Source organism: Ambystoma mexicanum, chromosome 1p (assembly GCF_040938575.1).
Source record: "Ambystoma mexicanum isolate Mex_15411 chromosome 1p, UKY_AmexF1_1, whole genome shotgun sequence".
NCBI classification, from domain to species: Eukaryota; Metazoa; Chordata; class Amphibia; order Caudata; family Ambystomatidae; genus Ambystoma; species Ambystoma mexicanum.
Window position 1 is genome coordinate 1474732212 of NC_090921.1, and position 21939 is coordinate 1474754150.

A 21939-nucleotide genomic window follows, 5' to 3' on the forward strand; every position below is an offset into this window, starting at 1 on the left:
GCTCCAGTCAGAAGGCATACTTTTTCTGACTGAGCATGGTGCTAATCACGCCAAGTTAGCGGATTTGATCCCAGTATTGGCCACTTTGTCAATTTGGGAAATATTTCTGCAGAAGCATGAGGTTGATGCAGAATTCCCACCCACAGCTTTATATTTACTATGACTAGTTTGCTGTTTTGTTGGAAGCAGCAGTCCATAAATGGTCACAGGTCAGTACTGCTGTGGGAAATGACCAATGAGATGCATTTAACCTTCTTTGTCCCAGTTCTACTTAAATGTGATGCAGGCTACAAGTCAGTTTGAAGATAATTGTCATATTCGTGAATTTCCTTCAGATCACATGTAGTTTTTCTTTAGGTTGTTGTGAGGATAAGGGTTTTATGTGTGAATGAGTTAGGTATTTTTTTTCCAAGGGAAGAAAAAGTCCCCCTGCACCTGGCCTCCCTCTTATGCTCCAGTCAGAATTTTGCCTCTCAGCTGGCCGGTTAGCTATGTGGGTTAGAGCGTGGTGCTAATAACGCCAAGGTCACGGGTTCGATCCCCGTATTGGCCACTTTGTCATTTTGGGAAATATTTCTGCAGAAGGATGAGATTGATGCACAATTGGCACTCACAGCTTTAGAGTTACTAACACAAGATTGCTGTTTTGTTGGAAGCAGCTGTGCATACATGGTCACGGGTCAGTACTGCTGCGGGACATAACCAATGTTGTTGTGAGGATAAGGGTTGTATTTGTGAATGAGTTAGGCATTTTCTTTCAAGGGAAGAAAACTCCCCCCTGCAACTGGCCTCCCTCCTATGCTCCAGTCAGAAGGCATACTTTTTCTGACTGAGCATGGTGCTAATCACGCCAAGTTAGCGAATTTGATCCCAGTATTGGCCACTTTGTCAATTTGGGAAATATTTCTGCAGGAGCATGAGATTGATGCAGAATTCCCACCCACAGCTTTAGATTTACTATGACTAGTTTCCTGTTTTGTTGGAAGCAGCAGTCCATAAATGGTCACAGGTCAGTACTGCTGTGGGAAATGGCCAATGAGATGCATTTAACCTTCTTTGTCCCAGTTCTACTTAAATGTGATGCAGGCTACAAGTCAGTTTGAAGATAATTGTCATATTCGTGAATTTCCTTCAGATCACATGTAGTTTTTCTTTAGGTTGTTGTGAGGATAAGGGTTTTATGTGTGAATGAGTTAGGTATTTTTTTTCCAAGGGAAGAAAAAGTCCCCCTGCAACTGGCCTCCCTCTTATGCTCCAGTCAGAAATATGCCTCTCAGCTGGCCGGTTAGCTCAGTTGGTTAGAGCGTGGTGCTAATAACGCCAAGGTCACGGGGGTATTGGCCACTTTGTCATTTTGGGAAATATTTCTGCAGAAGGATGAGATTGATGCACAATTGGCACTCACAGCTTTAGAGTTACTAACACAAGATTGCTGTTTTGTTGGAAGCAGCTGTGCATACATAGTCACGGGTCAGTACTGCTGCGGACATAACTAATGTTGTTGTGAGGATAAGGGTTGTATTTGTGAATGAGTTAGGCATTTTCTTTCAAGGGAAGAAAACTCCCCCCTGCAACTGGCCTCCCTCCTATGCTCCAGTCAGAAGGCATACTTTTTCTGACTGAGCATGGTGCTAATCATGCCAAGTTAGCAAATTTGATCCCAGTATTGGCCACTTTGTCAATTTGGGAAATATTTCTGCAGAAGCATGAGATTGATGCAGAATTCCCACCTAGAGCTTTAGATTTACTATGACTAGTTTCCTGTTTTGTTGGAAGCAGCAGTCCATAAATGGTCACAGGTCAGTACTGCTGTGGGAAATGACCAATGAGATGCATTTAACCTTCTTTGTCCCAGTTCTACTTAAATGTGATGCAGGCTACAAGTCAGTTTGAAGATAATTGTCATATTCGTGAATTTCCTTCAGATCACATGTAGTTTTTCTTTAGGTTGTTGTGAGGATAAGGGTTTTATGTGTGAATGAGTTAGGCATTTTTTTTCAAGGGAACAAGATTCTCAGCTGGCCGGGTAGCTCAGTTGGTTAGAGCGTGGTGCTAATAACGCCAAGGTCACGGGTTCGATCCCCGTATTGGCCACTTTGTCATTTTGGGAAATATTTCTGCAGAAGGATGAGATTGATGCAGAATTGGCACTCACAGCTTTAGAGTTACTAACACAAGATTGCTGTTTTGTTGGAAGCAGCTGTGCATACCTAGTCACGGGTCAGTACTGCTGCGGACATAACCAATGTTGTTGTGAGGATAAGGGTTGTATTTGTGAATGAGTTAGGCATTTTCTTTCAAGGGAAGAAAACTCCCCCCTGCAACTGGCCTCCCTCCTATGCTCCAGTCAGAAGGCATACTTTTTCTGACTGAGCATGGTGCTAATCACGCCAAGTTAGCGGATTTGATCCCAGTATTGGCCACTTTGTCAATTTGGGAAATATTTCTGCAGAAGCATGAGATTGATGCAGAATTCCCACCCACAGCTTTATATTTACTATGACTAGTTTGCTGTTTTGTTGGAAGCAGCAGTCCATAAATGGTCACAGGTCAGTACTGCTGTGGGAAATGACCAATGAGATGCATTTAACCTTCTTTGTCCCAGTTCTACTTAAATGTGATGCAGGCTACAAGTCAGTTTGAAGATAATTGTCATATTCGTGAATTTCCTTCAGATCACATGTAGTTTTTCTTTAGGTTGTTGTGAGGATAAGGGTTTTATGTGTGAATGAGTTAGGTATTTTTTTTCCAAGGGAAGAAAAAGTCCCCCTGCACCTGGCCTCCCTCTTATGCTCCAGTCAGAAATATGCCTCTCAGCTGGCCGGTTAGCTCAGTTGGTTAGAGCGTGGTGTTAATAACGCCAAGGTCACGGGTTCGATCCCCGTATTGGCCACTTTGTCATTTTGGGAAATATTTCTGCAGAAGGATGAGATTGATGCACAATTGGCACTCACAGCTTTAGAGTTACTAACACAAGATTGCTGTTTTGTTGGAAGCAGCTGTGCATACATAGTCACGGGTCAGTACTGCTGCGGACATAACTAATGTTGTTGTGAGGATAAGGGTTGTATTTGTGAATGAGTTAGGCATTTTCTTTCAAGGGAAGAAAACTCCCCCCTGCAACTGGCCTCCCTCCTATGCTCCAGTCAGAAGGCATACTTTTTCTGACTGAGCATGGTGCTAATCACGCCAAGTTAGCGAATTTGATCCCAGTATTGGCCACTTTGTCAATTTGGGAAATATTTCTGCAGAAGCATGAGATTGATGCAGAATTCCCACCCACAGCTTTAGATTTACTATGACAAGTTTCCTGTTTTGTTGGAAGCAGCAGTCCATAAATGGTCACAGGTCAGTAATGCTGTGGGAAATGGCCAATGAGATGCATTTAACCTTCTTTGTCCCAGTTCTACTTAAATGTGATGCAGGCCACAAGTCAGTTTGAAGATAATTGTAATATTCATGAATTTCCTTCAGATCACATGTAGTTTTTCTTTAGGTTGTTGTGAGGATAAGGGTTTTATGTGTGAATGAGTTAGGCATTTTTTTTCCAAGGGAAGAAAAAATCCCCCTGCAACTGGCCTCCCTCTTATGCTCCAGTTAGAAATATGCATCTCAGCTGGCCGGTTAGCTCAGTTGGTTAGAGCGTGGTGCTAATAACGCCAAGGTCACGGGTTCGATCCCCGTATTGGCCACTTTGTCATTTTGGGAAATATTTCTGCAGAAGGATGAGATTGATGCAGAATTGGCACTCACAGCTTTAGAGTTTCTAACACAAGATTGCTGTTTTGTTGGAAGCAGCTGTGCATACATAGTCACGGGTCAGTACTGCTGCGGACATAACCAATGTTGTTGTGAGGATAAGGGTTGTATTTGTGAATGAGTTAGGCATTTTCTTTCAAGGGAAGAAAACTCCCCCCTGCAACTGGCCTCCCTCCTATGCTCCAGTCAGAAGGCATACTTTTTCTGACTGAGCATGGTGCTAATCACGCCAAGTTAGCAAATTTGATCCCAGTATTGGCCACTTTGTCAATTTGGGAAATATTTCTGCAGAAGCATGAGTTTGATGCAGAATTCCCACCCACAGCTTTAGATTTACTATGACAAGTTTGCTGTTTTGTTGGAAGCAGCAGTCCATAAATGGTCACAGGTCAGTACTGCTGTGGGAAATGACCAATGAGATGCATTTAACCTTCTTTGTCCCAGTTCTACTTAAATGTGATGCAGGCTACAAGTCAGTTTGAAGATAATTGTCATATTCATGAATTTCCTTCAGATCACATGTAGTTTTTCTTTAGGTTGTTGTGAGGATAAGGGTTTTATGTGTGAATGAGTTAGGCATTTTTTTTCAAGGGAAAAAGACTCTCTGCTGGCCGGTTAGCTCAGTTGGTTAGAGCGTGGTGCTAATAACACCAAGGTCATGGGTTCGATCCCCGTATTGGCCACTTTGTCATTTTGGGAAATATTTCTGCAGAAGGATGAGATTGATGCAGAATTGGCACTCACAGCTTTAGAGTTACTAACACAAGATTGCTGTTTTGTTGGAAGCAGCTGTGCATACATAGTCACGGGTCAGTACTGCTGCAGACATAACCAATGTTGTTGTGAGGATAAGGGTTGTATTTGTGAATGAGTTAGGCATTTTTTTTCCAAGGGAAGAAAACATCCCCCTACAATTGGCCTCCTGCTTATGCTTGAGTCAGAAACAAAACTCTCAGCTGGCTGTTTAGCTCATTTGGTTAGAGCGTGGTGCTAATAATGGCAAGGTCACGGGTCCCCGTATTGGCCTCCTTGTCATTTTGGGAAATATTTCCTCAGAAGCATGAGATTGATGAAGAATTGGCACTCACAGCTCTAGAGTTACTAACACAAGATTGCTGTTTTGTTGGAAGCAGCTGTGCATACATGGTCACGGGTCAGTTCTGCTGCGGGACATAACCAATGTTGTTGTGAGGATAAGGGTTGTATTTGTGAATGAGTTAGGCATTTTCTTTCAAGGGAAGAAAACTCCCCCCTGCAACTGGCCTCCCTCCTATGCTCCAGTCAGAAGGCATACTTTTTCTGACTGAGCATGGTGCTAATCATGCCAAGTTAGCGGATTTGATCCCAGTATTGGCCACTTTGTCAATTTGGGAAATATTTCTGCAGAAGCATGAGATTGATGCAGAATTCCCACCCACAGCTTTATATTTACTATGACTAGTTTGCTGTTTTGTTGGAAGCAGCAGTCCATAAATGGTCACAGGTCAGTACTGCTGTGGGAAATGACCAATGAGATGCATTTAACCTTCTTTGTCCCAGTTCTACTTAAATGTGATGCAGGCTACAAGTCAGTTTGAAGATAATTGTCATATTCGTGAATTTCCTTCAGATCACATGTAGTTTTTCTTTAGGTTGTTGTGAGGATAAGGGTTTTATGTGTGAATGAGTTAGGTATTATTTTTTTTCCAAGGGAAGAAAAAGTCCCCCTGCACCTGGCCTCCCTCTTATGCTCCAGTCAGAAACATGCCTCTCAGCTGGCCGGTTAGCTCAGTTGGTTAGAGCGTGGTGCTAATAACGCCAAGGTCACGGGTTCGATCCCCGTATTGGCCACTTTGTCATTTTGGGAAATATTTCTGCAGAAGGATGAGATTGATGCACAATTGGCACTCAGAAGCTTTAGAGTTACTAACACAAGATTGCTGTTTTGTTGGAAGCAGCTGTGCATACATAGTCACGGGTCAGTACTGCTGCGGACATAACTAATGTTGTTGTGAGGATAAGGGTTGTATTTGTGAATGAGTTAGGCATTTTCTTTCAAGGGAAGAAAACTCCACCCTGCAACTGGCCTCCCTCCTATGCTCCAGTCAGAAGGCATACTTTTTCTGACTGAGCATGGTGCTAATCACGCCAAGTTAGCAAATTTGATCCCAGTATTGGCCACTTTGTCAATTTGGGAAATATTTCTGCAGAAGCATGAGTTTGATGCAGAATTCCCACCCACAGCTTTAGATTTACTATGACAAGTTTGCTGTTTTGTTGGAAGCAGCAGTCCATAAATGGTCACAGGTCAGTACTGCTGTGGGAAATGACCAATGAGATGCATTTAACCTTCTTTGTCCCAGTTCTACTTAAATGTGATACAGGCTACAAGTCAGTTTGAAGATAATTGTCATATTCATGAATTTCCTTCAGATCACATGTAGTTTTTCTTTAGGTTGTTGTGAGGATAAGGGTTTTATGTGTGAATGAGTTAGGCATTTTTTTTCAAGGGAAAAAGACTCTCAGCTGGCCGGTTAGCTCAGTTGGTTAGAGCGTGGTGCTAATAACGCCAAGGTCATGGGTTCGATCCCCGTATTGGCCACTTTGTCATTTTGGGAAATATTTCTGCAGAAGGATGAGATTGATGCAGAATTGGCACTCACAGCTTTAGAGTTACTAACACAAGATTGCTGTTTTGTTGGAAGCAGCTGTGCATACATAGTCACGGGTCAGTACTGCTGCGGACATAACCAATGTTGTTGTGAGGATAAGGGTTGTATTTGTGAATGAGTTAGGCATTTTTTTTCCAAGGGAAGAAAACATCCCCCTACAACTGGCCTCCTGCTTATGCTTGATTCAGAAACAAAACTCTCAGCTGGCTGTTTAGCTCATTTGGTTAGAGCGTGGTGCTAATAATGGCAAGGTCACGGGTCCCCGTATTGGCCTCCTTGTCATTTTGGGAAATATTTCCTCAGAAGCATGAGATTGATGAAGAATTGGCACTCACAGCTCTAGAGTTACTAACACAAGATTGCTGTTTTGTTGGAAGCAGCTGTGCATACATGGTCACGGGTCAGTTCTGCTGCGGGACATAACCAATGTTGTTGTGAGGATAAGGGTTGTATTTGTGAATGAGTTAGGCATTTTCTTTCAAGGGAAGAAAACTCCCCCCTGCAACTGGCCTCCCTCCTATGCTCCAGTCAGAAGGCATACTTTTTCTGACTGAGCATGGTGCTAATCATGCCAAGTTAGCGGATTTGATCCCAGTATTGGCCACTTTGTCAATTTGGGAAATATTTCTGCAGAAGCATGAGATTGATGCAGAATTCCCACCCACAGCTTTAGATTTACTATGACAAGTTTGCTGTTTTGTTGGAAGCAGCAGTCCATAAATGGTCACAGGTCAGTACTGCTGTGGGAAATGACCAATGAGATGCATTTAACCTTCTTTGTCCCAGTTCTACTTAAATGTGATGCAGGCTACAAGTCAGTTTGAAGATAATTGTCATATTCGTGAATTTCCTTCAGATCACATGTAGTTTTTCTTTAGGTTGTTGTGAGGATAAGGGTTTTATGTGTGAATGAGTTAGGTATTATTTTTTTTCCAAGGGAAGAAAAAGTCCCCCTGCACCTGGCCTCCCTCTTATGCTCCAGTCAGAAACATGCCTCTCAGCTGGCCGGTTAGCTCAGTTGGTTAGAGCGTGGTGCTAATAACGCCAAGGTCACGGGTTTGATCCCCGTATTGGCCACTTTGTCATTTTGGGAAATATTTCTGCAGAAGGATGAGATTGATGCACAATTGGCACTCACAGCTTTAGAGTTACTAACACAAGATTGCTGTTTTGTTGGAAGCAGCTGTGCATACATAGTCACGGGTCAGTACTGCTGCGGACATAACTAATGTTGTTGTGAGGATAAGGGTTGTATTTGTGAATGAGTTAGGCATTTTCTTTCAAGGGAAGAAAACTCCCCCCTGCAACTGGCCTCCCTCCTATGCTCCAGTCAGAAGGCATACTTTTTCTGACTGAGCATGGTGCTAATCATGCCAAGTTAGCAAATTTGATCCCAGTATTGGCCACTTTGTCAATTTGGGAAATATTTCTGCAGAAGCATGAGATTGATGCAGAATTCCCACCTAGAGCTTTAGATTTACTATGACTAGTTTCCTGTTTTGTTGGAAGCAGCAGTCCATAAATGGTCACAGGTCAGTACTGCTGTGGAAAATGACCAATGAGATGCATTTAACCTTCTTTGTCCCAGTTCTACTTAAATGTGATGCAGGCTACAAGTCAGTTTGAAGATAATTGTCATATTCGTGAATTTCCTTCAGATCACATGTAGTTTTTCTTTAGGTTGTTGTGAGGATAAGGGTTTTATGTGTGAATGAGTTAGGCATTTTTTTTCAAGGGAAAAAGATTCTCAGCTGGCCGGGTAGCTCAGTTGGTTAGAGCGTGGTGCTAATAACGCCAAGGTCACGGGTTCGATCCCCGTATTGGCCACTTTGTCATTTTGGGAAATATTTCTGCAGAAGGATGAGATTGATGCAGAATTGGCACTCACAGCTTTAGAGTTACTAACACAAGATTGCTGTTTTGTTGGAAGCAGCTGTGCATACCTAGTCACGGGTCAGTACTGCTGCGGACATAACCAATGTTGTTGTGAGGATAAGGGTTGTATTTGTGAATGAGTTAGGCATTTTTTTTCCAAGGGAAGAAAACATCCCCCTACAACTGGCCTCCTGCTTATGCTTGAGTCAGAAACAAAACTCTCAGCTGGCTGTTTAGCTCATTTGGTTAGAGCGTGGTGCTAATGATGGCAAGGTCACGGGTCCCCGTATTGGCCTCCTTGTCATTTTGGGAAATATTTCCTCAGAAGCATGAGATTGATGCAGAATTGGCACTCACAGCTCTAGAGTTACTAACACAAGATTACTGTTTTGTTGGAAGCAGCTGTGCATACATGGTCACGGGTCAGTACTGCTGCGGGACATAACCAATGTTGTTGTGAGGATAAGGGTTGTATTTGTGAATGAGTTAGGCATTTTCTTTCAAGGGAAGAAAACTCCCCCTTGCAACTGGCCTCCCTCCTATGCTCCAGTCAGAAGGCATACTTTTTCTGACTGAGCATGGTGCTAATCACGCCAAGTTAGCGGATTTGATCCCAGTATTGGCCACTTTGTCAATTTGGGAAATATTTCTGCAGAAGCATGAGATTGATGCAGAATTCCCACCCACAGCTTTATATTTACTATGACTAGTTTGCTGTTTTGTTGGAAGCAGCAGTCCATAAATGGTCACAGGTCAGTACTGCTGTGGGAAATGACCAATGAGATGCATTTAACCTTCTTTGTCCCAGTTCTACTTAAATGTGATGCAGGCTACAAGTCAGTTTGAAGATAATTGTCATATTCGTGAATTTCCTTCAGATCACATGTAGTTTTTCTTTAGGTTGTTGTGAGGATAAGGGTTTTATGTGTGAATGAGTTAGGTATTTTTTTTCCAAGGGAAGAAAAAGTCCCCCTGCACCTGGCCTCCCTCTTATGCTCCAGTCAGAAATATGCCTCTCAGCTGGCCGGTTAGCTCAGTTGGTTAGAGCGTGGTTTTAATAATGCCAAGGTCACGGGTTCGATCCCCGTATTGGCCACTTTGTCATTTTGGGAAATATTTCTGCAGAAGGATGAGATTGATGCACAATTGGCACTCACAGCTTTAGAGTTACTAACACAAGATTGCTGTTTTGTTGGAAGCAGCTGTGCATACATAGTCACGGGTCAGTACTGCTGCGGACATAACTAATGTTGTTGTGAGGATAAGGGTTGTATTTGTGAATGAGTTAGGCATTTTCTTTCAAGGGAAGAAAACTCCCCCCTGCAACTGGCCTCCCTCCTATGCTCCAGTCAGAAGGCATACTTTTTCTGACTGAGCATGGTGCTAATCACGCCAAGTTAGCGAATTTGATCCCAGTATTGGCCACTTTGTCAATTTGGGAAATATTTCTGCAGAAGCATGAGATTGATGCAGAATTCCCACCCACAGCTTTAGATTTACTATGACAAGTTTCCTGTTTTGTTGGAAGCAGCAGTCCATAAATGGTCACAGGTCAGTACTGCTGTGGGAAATGGCCAATGAGATGCATTTAACCTTCTTTGTCCCAGTTCTACTTAAATGTGATGCAGGCCACAAGTCAGTTTGAAGATAATTGTAATATTCATGAATTTCCTTCAGATCACATGTAGTTTTTCTTTAGGTTGTTGTGAGGATAAGGGTTTTATGTGTGAATGAGTTAGGCATTTTTTTTCCAAGGGAAGAAAATATCCCCCTGCAACTGGCCTCCCTCTTATGCTCCAGTTAGAAATATGCATCTCAGCTGGCCGGTTAGCTCAGTTGGTTAGAGCGTGGTGCTAATAACGCCAAGGTCACGGGTTCGATCCCCGTATTGGCCACTTTGTCATTTTGGGAAATATTTCTTCAGAAGGATGAGATTGATGCAGAATTGGCACTCACAGCTTTAGAGTTTCTAACACAAGATTGCTGTTTTGTTGGAAGCAGCTGTGCATACATAGTCACAGGTCAGTACTACTGCGGACATAACCAATGTTGTTGTGAGGATAAGGGTTGTATTTGTGAATGAGTTAGGCATTTTCTTTCAAGGGAAGAAAACTCCCCCCTGCAACTGGCCTCCCTCCTATGCTCCAGTCAGAAGGCATACTTTTTCTGACTGAGCATGGTGCTAATCACGCCAAGTTAGCAAATTTGATCCCAGTATTGGCCACTTTGTCAATTTGGGAAATATTTCTGCAGAAGCATGAGTTTGATGCAGAATTCCCACCCACAGCTTTAGATTTACTATGACAAGTTTGCTGTTTTGTTGGAAGCAGCAGTCCATAAATGGTCACAGGTCAGTACTGCTGTGGGAAATGACCAATGAGATGCATTTAACCTTCTTTGTCCCAGTTCTACTTAAATGTGATGCAGGCTACAAGTCAGTTTGAAGATAATTGTCATATTCATGAATTTCCTTCAGATCACATGTAGTTTTTCTTTAGGTTGTTGTGAGGATAAGGGTTTTATGTGTGAATGAGTTAGGCATTTTTTTTCAAGGGAAAAAGACTCTCAGCTGGCCGGTTAGCTCAGTTGGTTAGAGCGTGGTGCTAATAACGCCAAGGTCACGGGTTCAATCCCCGTATTGGCCACTTTGTCATTTTGGGAAATATTTCTGCAGAAGGATGAGATTGATGCAGAATTGGCACTCACAGCTTTAGAGTTACTAACACAAGATTGCTGTTTTGTTGGAAGCAGCTGCGCATACATAGTCACGGGTCAGTACTGCTGCGGACATAACCAATGTTGTTGTGAGGATAAGGGTTGTATTTGTGAATGAGTTAGGCATTTTTTTTCCAAGGGAAGAAAACATCCCCCTACAACTGGCCTCCTGCTTATGCTTGAGTCAGAAACGAAACTCTCAGCTGGCTGTTTAGCTCATTTGGTTAGAGCGTGGTGCTAATAATGGCAAGGTCACGGTCCCCGTATTGGCCTCCTTGTCATTTTGGGAAATATTTCCTCAGAAGCATGAGATTGATGCAGAATTGGCACTCACAGCTCTAGAGTTACTAACACAAGATTGCTGTTTTGTTGGAAGCAGCTGTGCATACATGGTCACGGGTCAGTACTGCTGCGGGACATAACCAATGTTGTTGTGAGGATAAGAGTTGTATTTGTGAATGAGTTAGGCATTTTCTTTCAAGGGAAGAAAACTCCCCCTTGCAACTGGCCTCCCTCCTATGCTCCAGTCAGAAGGCATACTTTTTCTGACTGAGCATGGTGCTAATCACGCCAAGTTAGCGGATTTGATCCCAGTATTGGCCACTTTGTCAATTTGGGAAATATTTCTGCAGAAGCATGAGATTGATGCAGAATTCCCACCCACAGCTTTAGATTTACTATGACTAGTTTGCTGTTTTGTTGGAAGCAGCAGTCCATAAATGGTCACAGGTCAGTACTGCTGTGGGAAATGACCAATGAGATGCATTTAACCTTCTTTGTCCCAGTTCTACTTAAATGTGATGCAGGCTACAAGTCAGTTTGAAGATAATTGTCATATTCGTGAATTTCCTTCAGATCACATGTAGTTTTTCTTTAGGTTGTTGTGAGGATAAGGGTTTTATGTGTGAATGAGTTAGGTATTTTTTTTCCAAGGGAAGAAAAAGTCCCCCTGCACCTGGCCTCCCTCTTATGCTCCAGTCAGAAATATGCCTCTCAGCTGGCCGGTTAGCTCAGTTGGTTAGAGCATGGTGCTAATTTGGCCACTTTGTCATTTTGGGAAATATTTCTGCAGAAGGATGAGATTGATGCACAATTGGCACTCACAGCTTTAGAGTTACTAACACAAGATTGCTGTTTTGTTGGAAGCAGCTGTGCATACATAGTCACGGGTCAGTACTGCTGCGGACATAACTAATGTTGTTGTGAGGATAAGGGTTGTATTTGTGAATGAGTTAGGCATTTTCTTTCAAGGGAAGAAAACTCCCCCCTGCAACTGGCCTCCCTCCTATGCTCCAGTCAGAAGGCATACTTTTTCTGACTGAGCATGGTGCTAATCACGCCAAGTTAGCGAATTTGATCCCAGTATTGGCCACTTTGTCAATTTGGGAAATATTTCTGCAGAAGCTCAGTTGGTTAGAGCGTGGTGCTAATAACGCCAAGGTCACGGGTTCGATCCCCGTATTGGCCACTTTGTCATTTTGGGAAATATTTCTTCAGAAGGATGAGATTGATGCAGAATTGGCACTCACAGCTTTAGAGTTTCTAACACAAGATTGCTGTTTTGTTGGAAGCAGCTGTGCATACATAGTCACAGGTCAGTACTACTGCGGACATAACCAATGTTGTTGTGAGGATAAGGGTTGTATTTGTGAATGAGTTAGGCATTTTCTTTCAAGGGAAGAAAACTCCCCCCTGCAACTGGCCTCCCTCCTATGCTCCAGTCAGAAGGCATACTTTTTCTGACTGAGCATGGTGCTAATCACGCCAAGTTAGCAAATTTGATCCCAGTATTGGCCACTTTGTCAATTTGGGAAATATTTCTGCAGAAGCATGAGTTTGATGCAGAATTCCCACCCACAGCTTTAGATTTACTATGACAAGTTTGCTGTTTTGTTGGAAGCAGCAGTCCATAAATGGTCACAGGTCAGTACTGCTGTGGGAAATGACCAATGAGATGCATTTAACCTTCTTTGTCCCAGTTCTACTTAAATGTGATGCAGGCTACAAGTCAGTTTGAAGATAATTGTCATATTCATGAATTTCCTTCAGATCACATGTAGTTTTTCTTTAGGTTGTTGTGAGGATAAGGGTTTTATGTGTGAATGAGTTAGGCATTTTTTTTCAAGGGAAAAAGACTCTCAGCTGGCCGGTTAGCTCAGTTGGTTAGAGCGTGGTGCTAATAACGCCAAGGTCACGGGTTCAATCCCCGTATTGGCCACTTTGTCATTTTGGGAAATATTTCTGCAGAAGGATGAGATTGATGCAGAATTGGCACTCACAGCTTTAGAGTTACTAACACAAGATTGCTGTTTTGTTGGAAGCAGCTGCGCATACATAGTCACGGGTCAGTACTGCTGCGGACATAACCAATGTTGTTGTGAGGATAAGGGTTGTATTTGTGAATGAGTTAGGCATTTTTTTTCCAAGGGAAGAAAACATCCCCCTACAACTGGCCTCCTGCTTATGCTTGAGTCAGAAACAAAACTCTCAGCTGGCTGTTTAGCTCATTTGGTTAGAGCGTGGTGCTAATAATGGCAAGGTCACGGTCCCCGTATTGGCCTCCTTGTCATTTTGGGAAATATTTCCTCAGAAGCATGAGATTGATGCAGAATTGGCACTCACAGCTCTAGAGTTACTAACACAAGATTGCTGTTTTGTTGGAAGCAGCTGTGCATACATGGTCACGGGTCAGTACTGCTGCGGGACATAACCAATGTTGTTGTGAGGATAAGAGTTGTATTTGTGAATGAGTTAGGCATTTTCTTTCAAGGGAAGAAAACTCCCCCTTGCAACTGGCCTCCCTCCTATGCTCCAGTCAGAAGGCATACTTTTTCTGACTGAGCATGGTGCTAATCACGCCAAGTTAGCGGATTTGATCCCAGTATTGGCCACTTTGTCAATTTGGGAAATATTTCTGCAGAAGCATGAGATTGATGCAGAATTCCCACCCACAGCTTTAGATTTACTATGACTAGTTTGCTGTTTTGTTGGAAGCAGCAGTCCATAAATGGTCACAGGTCAGTACTGCTGTGGGAAATGACCAATGAGATGCATTTAACCTTCTTTGTCCCAGTTCTACTTAAATGTGATGCAGGCTACAAGTCAGTTTGAAGATAATTGTCATATTCGTGAATTTCCTTCAGATCACATGTAGTTTTTCTTTAGGTTGTTGTGAGGATAAGGGTTTTATGTGTGAATGAGTTAGGTATTTTTTTTCCAAGGGAAGAAAAAGTCCCCCTGCACCTGGCCTCCCTCTTATGCTCCAGTCAGAAATATGCCTCTCAGCTGGCCGGTTAGCTCAGTTGGTTAGAGCATGGTGCTAATTTGGCCACTTTGTCAATTTGGGAAATATTTCTGCAGAAGGATGAGATTGATGCAGAATTGGCACTCACAGCTTTAGAGTTACTAACACAAGATTGCTGTTTTGTTGGAAGCAGCTGTGCATACATAGTCACGGGTCAGTACTGCTGCGGACATAACCAATGTTGTTGTGAGGATAAGGGTTGTATTTGTGAATGAGTTAGGCATTTTCTTTCAAGGGAAGAAAACTCCCCCCTGCAACTGGCCTCCCTCCTATGCTCCAGTCAGAAGGCATACTGTTTCTGACTGAGCATGGTGCTAATCACGCCAAGTTAGCGAATTTGATCCCAGTATTGGCCACTTTGTCAATTTGGGAAATATTTCTGCAGAAGCATGAGATTGATGAGGAATTCCCACCCACAGCTTTAGATTTACTATGACTAGTTTCCTGTTTTGTTGGAAACAGCAGTCCATAAATGGTCACAGGTCAGTACTGCTGTGGGAAATGGCCAATGAGATGCATTTAACCTTCTTTGTCCCAGGTCTACTTAAATGTGATGCAGGCTACAAGTCAGTTTGAAGATAATTATCATATTCGTGATTTCCTTCAGATCACATGTAGTTTTTCTTTAGGTTGTTGTGAGGATAAGGGTTTTATGTGTGAATGAGTTAGGCATTTTTTTTTCCAAGGGAAGAAAAAATCCCCCTGCAACTGGCCTCCCTCTTATGCTCCAGTTAGAAATATGCATCTCAGCTGGCCGGTTAGCTCAGTTGGTTAGAGCGTGGTGCTAATAACGCCAAGGTCACGGGTTCAATCCCTGTATTGGCCACTTTGTCATTTTGGGAAATATTTCTGCAGAAGGATGAGATTGATGCAGAATTGGCACTCACAGCTTTAGAGTTTCTAACACAAGATTGCTGTTTTGTTGGAAGCAGCTGTGCATACATAGTCACGGGTCAGTACTACTGCGGACATAACCAATGTTGTTGTGAGGATAAGGGTTGTATTTGTGAATGAGTTAGGCATTTTCTTTCAAGGGAAGAAAACTCCCCCCTGCAACTGGCCTCCCTCCTATGCTCCAGTCAGAAGGCATACTTTTTCTGACTGAGCATGGTGCTAATCACGCCAAGTTAGCAAATTTGATCCCAGTATTGGCCACTTTGTCAATTTGGGAAATATTTCTGCAGAAGCATGAGTTTGATGCAGAATTCCCACCCACAGCTTTAGATTTACTATGACAAGTTTGCTGTTTTGTTGGAAGCAGCAGTCCATAAATGGTCACAGGTCAGTACTGCTGTGGGAAATGACCAATGAGATGCATTTAACCTTCTTTGTCCCAGTTCTACTTAAATGTGATGCAGGCTACAAGTCAGTTTGAAGATAATTGTCATATTCGTGAATTTCCTTCAGATCACATGTAGTTTTTCTTTAGGTTGTTGTGAGGATAAGGGTTTTATGTGTGAATGAGTTAGGTATTATTTTTTTTCCAAGGGAAGAAAAAGTCCCCCTGCACCTGGCCTCCCTCTTATGCTCCAGTCAGAAACATGCCTCTCAGCTGGCCGGTTAGCTCAGTTGGTTAGAGCGTGGTGCTAATAATATTGGCCACTTTGTCATTTTGGGAAATATTTCTGCAGAAGGATGAGATTGATGCACAATTGGCACTCACAGCTTTAGAGTTACTAACACAAGATTGCTGTTTTGTTGGAAGCAGCTGTGCATACATAGTCACGGGTCAGTACTGCTGCGGACATAACTAATGTTGTTGTGAGGATAAGGGTTGTATTTGTGAATGAGTTAGGCATTTTCTTTCAAGGGAAGAAAACTCCCCCCTGCAACTGGCCTCCCTCCTATGCTCCAGTCAGAAGGCATACTTTTTCTGACTGAGCATGGTGCTAATCACGCCAAGTTAGCAAATTTGATCCCAGTATTGGCCACTTTGTCAATTTGGGAAATATTTCTGCAGAAGCATGAGTTTGATGCAGAATTCCGACCCACAGCTTTAGATTTACTATGACAAGTTTCCTGTTTTGTTGGAAGCAGCAGTCCATAAATGGTCACAGGTCAGTACTGCTGTGGGAAATGACCAATGAGATGCATTTAACCTTCTTTGTCCCAGTTCTACTTAAATGTGATGCAGGCTACAAGTCAGTTTGAAGATAATTGTCATATTCATGAATTTCCTTCAGATCACATGTAGTTTTTCTTTAGGTTGTTGTGAGGATAAGGGTTTTATGTGTGAATGAGTTAGGCATTTTTTTTCAAGGGAAAAAGACTCTCAGCTGGCCGGTTAGCTCAGTTGGTTAGAGCGTGGTGCTAATAACGCCAAGGTCACGGGTTCGGTCCCCGTATTGGCCACTTTGTCATTTTGGGAAATATTTCTGCAGAAGGATGAGATTGATGCAGAATTGGCACTCACAACTTTAGAGTTACTAACACAAGATTGCTGTTTTGTTGGAAGCAGCTGTGCATACATAGTCACGGGTCAGTACTGCTGCGGACATAACCAATGTTGTTGTGAGGATAAGGGTTGTATTTGTGAATGAGTTAGGCATTTTTTTTCCAAGGGAAGAAAACATCCCCCTACAACTGGCCTCCTGCTTATGCTTGAGTCAGAAACAAAACTCTCAGCTGGCTGTTTAGCTCATTTGGTTAGAGCGTGGTGCTAATAATGGCAAGGTCACGGTCCCCGTATTGGCCTCCTTGTCATTTTGGGAAATATTTCCTCAGAAGCATGAGATTGATGCAGAATTGGCACTCACAGCTCTAGAGTTACTAACACAAGATTGCTGTTTTGTTGGAAGCAGCTGTGCATACATGGTCACGGGTCAGTACTGCTGCGGGACATAACCAATGTTGTTGTGAGGATAAGGGTTGTATTTGTGAATGAGTTAGGCATTTTCTTTCAAGGGAAGAAAACTCCCCCTTGCAACTGGCCTCCCTCCTATGCTCCAGTCAGAAGGCATACTTTTTCTGACTGAGCATGGTGCTAATCACGCCAAGTTAGCGGATTTGATCCCAGTATTGGCCACTTTGTCAATTTGGGAAATATTTCTGCAGAAGCATGAGATTGATGCAGAATTCCCACCCACAGCTTTATATTTACTATGACTAGTTTGCCGTTTTGTTGGAAGCAGCAGTCCATAAATGGTCACAGGTCAGTACTGCTGTGGGAAATGACCAATGAGATGCATTTAACCTACTTTGTCCCAGTTCTACTTAAATGTGATGCAGGCTACAAGTCAGTTTGAAGATAATTGTCATATTCGTGAATTTCCTTCAGATCACATGTAGTTGTTCTCTAGGTTGTTGTGAGGATAAGGGTTTTATGTGTGAATGAGTTAGGTATTTTTTTTCCAAGGGAAGAAAAAGTCCCCCTGCACCTGGCCTCCCTCTTATGCTCCAGTCAGAAACATGCCTGTCAGCTGACCGGTTAGCTCAGTTGGTTAGAGCGTGATGCTAATAACGCCAAGGTCACGGGTTCGATCCCCGTATTGGCCACTTTGTCATTTTGGGAAATATTTCTGCAGAAGGATGAGATTGATGCACAATTGGCACTCACAGCTTTAGAGTTACTAACACAAGATTGCTGTTTTGTTGGAAGCAGCTGTGCATACATAGTCACGGGTCAGTACTGCTGCGGACATAACTAATGTTGTTGTGAGGATAAGGGTTGTATTTGTGAATGAGTTAGGCATTTTCTTTCAAGGGAAGAAAACTCCCCCCTGCAACTGGCCTCCCTCCTATGCTCCAGTCAGAAGGCATACTTTTTCTGACTGAGCATGGTGCTAATCACGCCAAGTTAGCGAATTTGATCCCAGTATTGGCCACTTTGTCAATTTGGGAAATATTTCTGCAGAAGCATGAGATTGATGCAGAATTCCCACCCACAGCTTTAGATTTACTATGACTAGTTTCCTGTTTTGTTGGAAGCAGCAGTCCATAAATGGTCACAGGTCAGTACTGCTGTGGGAAATGGCGAATGAGATGCATTTAACCTTCTTTGTCCCAGTTCTACTTAAATGTGATGCAGGCTACAAGTCAGTTTGAAGATAATTGTAATATTCATGAATTTCCTTCAGATCACATGGAGTTTTTCTTTAGGTTGTTGTGAGGATAAGGGTTTTATGTGTGAATGAGTTAGGCATTTTTTTTCCAAGGGAAGAAAAAATCCCCCTGCAACTGGCCTCCCTCTTATGCTCCAGTTAGAAATATGCATCTCAGCTGGCCGGTTAACTCAGTTGGTTAGAGCGTGGTAAGGTCACGGGTTCAATCCCCGTATTGGCCACTTTGTCATTTTGGGAAATATTTCTGCAGAAGGATGAGATTGATGCAGAATTGGCACTCACAGCTTTAGAGTTACTAACACAAGATTGCTGTTTTGTTGGAAGCAGCTCTGCATACATAGTCACGGGTCAGTACTGCTGCGGACATAACCAATGTTGTTGTGAGGATAAGGGTTGTATTTGTGAATGAGTTAGGCATTTTTTTTCCAAGGGAAGAAAACATCCCCCTACAACTGGCCTCCTGCTTATGCTTGAGTCAGAAACAAAATTCTCAGCTGGCTGTTTAGCTCATTTGGTTAGAGCGTGGTGCTAATAATGGCAAGGTCACGGTCCCCGTATTGGCCTCCTTGTCATTTTGGGAAATATTTCCTCAGAAGCATGTGATTGATGCAGAATTGGCACTCACAGCTCTAGAGTTACTAACACAAGATTGCTGTTTTGTTGGAAGCAGCTGTGCATACATGGTCACGGGTCAGTACTGCTGCGGGACATAACCAATGTTGTTGTGAGGATAAGGGTTGTATTTGTGAATGAGTTAGGCATTTTCTTTCAAGGGAAGAAAACTCCCCCTTGCAACTGGCCTCCCTCCTATGCTCCAGTCAGAAGGCATACTTTTTTCTGACTGAGCATGGTGCTAATCACGCCAAGTTAGCGGATTTGATCCCAGTATTGGCCACTTTGTCAATTTGGGAAATATTTCTGCAGAAGCATGAGATTGATGCAGAATTCCCACCCACAGCTTTATATTTACTATGACTAGTTTGCTGTTTTGTTGGAAGCAGCAGTCCATAAATGGTCACAGGTCAGTACTGCTGTGGGAAATGACCAATGAGATGCATTTAACCTTCTTTGTCCCAGTTCTACTTAAATGTGATGCAGGCTACAAGTCAGTTTGAAGATAATTGTCATATTCGTGAATTTCCTTCAGATCACATGTAGTTTTTCTTTAGGTTGTTGTGAGGATAAGGGTTTTATGTGTGAATGAGTTAGGTATTTTTTTTCCAAGGGAAGAAAAAGTCCCCCTGCACCTGGCCTCCCTCTTATGCTCCAGTCAGAATTTTGCCTCTCAGCTGGCCGGTTAGCTCAGTTGGTCAGAGCGTGGTGCTAATAACGCCAAGGTCACGGGTTCGATCCCCGTATTGGCCACTTTGTCATTTTGGGAAATATTTCTGCAGAAGGATGAGATTGATGCACAATTGGCACTCACAGCTTTAGAGTTACTAACACAAGATTGCTGTTTTGTTGGAAGCAGCTGTGCATACATGGTCACGGGTCAGTACTGCTGCGGGACATAACCAATGTTGTTGTGAGGATAAGGGTTGTATTTGTGAATGAGTTAGGCATTTTCTTTCAAGGGAAGAAAACTCCCCCCTGCAACTGGCCTCCCTCCTATGCTCCAGTCAGAAGGCATACTTTTTCTGACTGAGCATGGTGCTAATCACGCCAAGTTAGCGAATTTGATCCCAGTATTGGCCACTTTGTCAATTTGGGAAATATTTCTGCAGGAGCATGAGATTGATGCAGAATTCCCACCCACAGCTTTAGATTTACTATGACTAGTTTCCTGTTTTGTTGGAAGCAGCAGTCCATAAATGGTCACAGGTCAGTACTGCTGTGGGAAATGGCCAATGAGATGCATTTAACCTTCTTTGTCCCAGTTCTACTTAAATGTGATGCAGGCTACAAGTCAGTTTGAAGATAATTGTCATATTCGTGAATTTCCTTCAGATCACATGTAGTTTTTCTTTAGGTTGTTGTGAGGATAAGGGTTTTATGTGTGAATGAGTTAGGTATTTTTTTTCCAAGGGAAGAAAAAGTCCCCCTGCAACTGGCCTCCCTCTTATGCTCCAGTCAGAAATATGCCTCTCAGCTGGCCGGTTAGCTCAGTTGGTTAGAGCGTGGTGCTAATAACGCCAAGGTCACGGGGGTATTGGCCACTTTGTCATTTTGGGAAATATTTCTGCAGAAGGATGAGATTGATGCACAATTGGCACTCACAGCTTTAGAGTTACTAACACAAGATTGCTGTTTTGTTGGAAGCAGCTGTGCATACATAGTCACGGGTCAGTACTGCTGCGGACATAACTAATGTTGTTGTGAGGATAAGGGTTGTATTTGTGAATGAGTTAGGCATTTTCTTTCAAGGGAAGAAAACTCCCCCCTGCAACTGGGCTCCCTCCTATGCTCCAGTCAGAAGGCATACCTTTTCTGACTGAGCATGGTGCTAATCATGCCAAGTTAGCAAATTTGATCCCAGTATTGGCCACTTTGTCAATTTGGGAAATATTTCTGCAGAAGCATGAGATTGATGCAGAATTCCCACCTAGAGCTTTAGATTTACTATGACTAGTTTCCTGTTTTGTTGGAAGCAGCAGTCCATAAATGGTCACAGGTCAGTACTGCTGTGGGAAATGACCAATGAGATGCATTTAACCTTCTTTGTCCCAGTTCTACTTAAATGTGATGCAGGCTACAAGTCAGTTTGAAGATAATTGTCATATTCGTGAATTTCCTTCAGATCACATGTAGTTTTTCTTTAGGTTGTTGTGAGGATAAGGGTTTTATGTGTGAATGAGTTAGGCATTTTTTTTCAAGGGAAAAAGACTCTCAGCTGGCCGGCTAGCTCAGTTGGTTAGAGCGTGGTGCTAATAACGCCAAGGTCACGGGTTCGATCCCCGTATTGGCCACTTTGTCATTTTGGGAAATATTTCTGCAGAAGGATGAGATTGATGCAGAATTGGCACTCACAGCTTTAGAGTTACTAACACAAGATTGCTGTTTTGTTGGAAGCAGCTGTGCATACATAGTCACGGGTCAGTACTGCTGCGGACATAACCAATGTTGTTGTGAGGATAAGGGTTGTATTTGTGAATGAGTTAGGCATTTTTTTCCAAGGGAAGAAAACATCCCCCTACAACTGGCCTCCTGCTTATGCTTGAGTCAGAAACAAAACTCTCGGCTGGCTGTTTAGCTCATTTGGTTAGAGCGTGGTGCTAATAATGGCAAGGTCACGGGTCCCCGTATTGGCCTCCTTGTCATTTTGGGAAATATTTCCTCAGAAGCATGAGATTGATGCAGAATTGGCACTCACAGCTCTAGAGTTACTAACACAAGATTGCTGTTTTGTTGGAAGCAGCTGTGCATACATGGTCACGGGTCAGTACTGCTGCGGGACATAACCAATGTTATTGTGAGGATAAGGGTTGTATTTGTGAATGAGTTAGGCATTTTCTTTCAAGGGAAGAAAACTCCCCCTTGCAACTGGCCTCCCTCCTATGCTCCAGTCAGAAGGCATACTTTTTCTGACTGAGCATGGTGCTAATCACGCCAAGTTAGCGAATTTGATCCCAGTATT

At 42.9% G+C, this 21939-nt stretch overlaps 16 non-coding genes across 16 annotated transcripts; all 16 read left to right on the forward strand.

The window, feature by feature from the left end:
• The first annotated feature begins 2020 nt into the window (after positions 1 to 2020).
• TRNAI-AAU (transfer RNA isoleucine (anticodon AAU)) lies at positions 2021 to 2094 on the forward strand. Its single transcript has one exon. It is a non-coding gene; the product is annotated as a tRNA-Ile (tRNA).
• Positions 2095 to 2819: 725 nt separating this feature from the next.
• On the forward strand, positions 2820 to 2893 carry TRNAI-AAU (transfer RNA isoleucine (anticodon AAU)). Its single transcript has one exon. It is a non-coding gene; the product is annotated as a tRNA-Ile (tRNA).
• A 725-nt stretch (positions 2894 to 3618) lies between these two features.
• TRNAI-AAU (transfer RNA isoleucine (anticodon AAU)) lies at positions 3619 to 3692 on the forward strand. Its single transcript has one exon. It is a non-coding gene; the product is annotated as a tRNA-Ile (tRNA).
• Positions 3693 to 4368: 676 nt separating this feature from the next.
• TRNAI-AAU (transfer RNA isoleucine (anticodon AAU)) lies at positions 4369 to 4442 on the forward strand. Its single transcript has one exon. It is a non-coding gene; the product is annotated as a tRNA-Ile (tRNA).
• Positions 4443 to 5515: 1073 nt separating this feature from the next.
• Positions 5516 to 5589, forward strand: TRNAI-AAU (transfer RNA isoleucine (anticodon AAU)). The gene has a single exon. It is a non-coding gene; the product is annotated as a tRNA-Ile (tRNA).
• A 677-nt stretch (positions 5590 to 6266) lies between these two features.
• Positions 6267 to 6340, forward strand: TRNAI-AAU (transfer RNA isoleucine (anticodon AAU)). Its single transcript has one exon. It is a non-coding gene; the product is annotated as a tRNA-Ile (tRNA).
• A 1073-nt stretch (positions 6341 to 7413) lies between these two features.
• Positions 7414 to 7487, forward strand: TRNAI-AAU (transfer RNA isoleucine (anticodon AAU)). Its single transcript has one exon. It is a non-coding gene; the product is annotated as a tRNA-Ile (tRNA).
• Positions 7488 to 8163: 676 nt separating this feature from the next.
• Positions 8164 to 8237, forward strand: TRNAI-AAU (transfer RNA isoleucine (anticodon AAU)). Its single transcript has one exon. It is a non-coding gene; the product is annotated as a tRNA-Ile (tRNA).
• A 1070-nt stretch (positions 8238 to 9307) lies between these two features.
• Positions 9308 to 9381, forward strand: TRNAI-AAU (transfer RNA isoleucine (anticodon AAU)). The gene has a single exon. It is a non-coding gene; the product is annotated as a tRNA-Ile (tRNA).
• Positions 9382 to 10106: 725 nt separating this feature from the next.
• Positions 10107 to 10180, forward strand: TRNAI-AAU (transfer RNA isoleucine (anticodon AAU)). The gene has a single exon. It is a non-coding gene; the product is annotated as a tRNA-Ile (tRNA).
• A 676-nt stretch (positions 10181 to 10856) lies between these two features.
• Positions 10857 to 10930, forward strand: TRNAI-AAU (transfer RNA isoleucine (anticodon AAU)). The gene has a single exon. It is a non-coding gene; the product is annotated as a tRNA-Ile (tRNA).
• A 2214-nt stretch (positions 10931 to 13144) lies between these two features.
• Positions 13145 to 13218, forward strand: TRNAI-AAU (transfer RNA isoleucine (anticodon AAU)). The gene has a single exon. It is a non-coding gene; the product is annotated as a tRNA-Ile (tRNA).
• A 1838-nt stretch (positions 13219 to 15056) lies between these two features.
• On the forward strand, positions 15057 to 15130 carry TRNAI-AAU (transfer RNA isoleucine (anticodon AAU)). Its single transcript has one exon. It is a non-coding gene; the product is annotated as a tRNA-Ile (tRNA).
• Positions 15131 to 16582: 1452 nt separating this feature from the next.
• Positions 16583 to 16656, forward strand: TRNAI-AAU (transfer RNA isoleucine (anticodon AAU)). The gene has a single exon. It is a non-coding gene; the product is annotated as a tRNA-Ile (tRNA).
• A 3000-nt stretch (positions 16657 to 19656) lies between these two features.
• Positions 19657 to 19730, forward strand: TRNAI-AAU (transfer RNA isoleucine (anticodon AAU)). Its single transcript has one exon. It is a non-coding gene; the product is annotated as a tRNA-Ile (tRNA).
• Positions 19731 to 21197: 1467 nt separating this feature from the next.
• Positions 21198 to 21271, forward strand: TRNAI-AAU (transfer RNA isoleucine (anticodon AAU)). The gene has a single exon. It is a non-coding gene; the product is annotated as a tRNA-Ile (tRNA).
• The last annotated feature ends 668 nt before the right edge of the window (positions 21272 to 21939 follow it).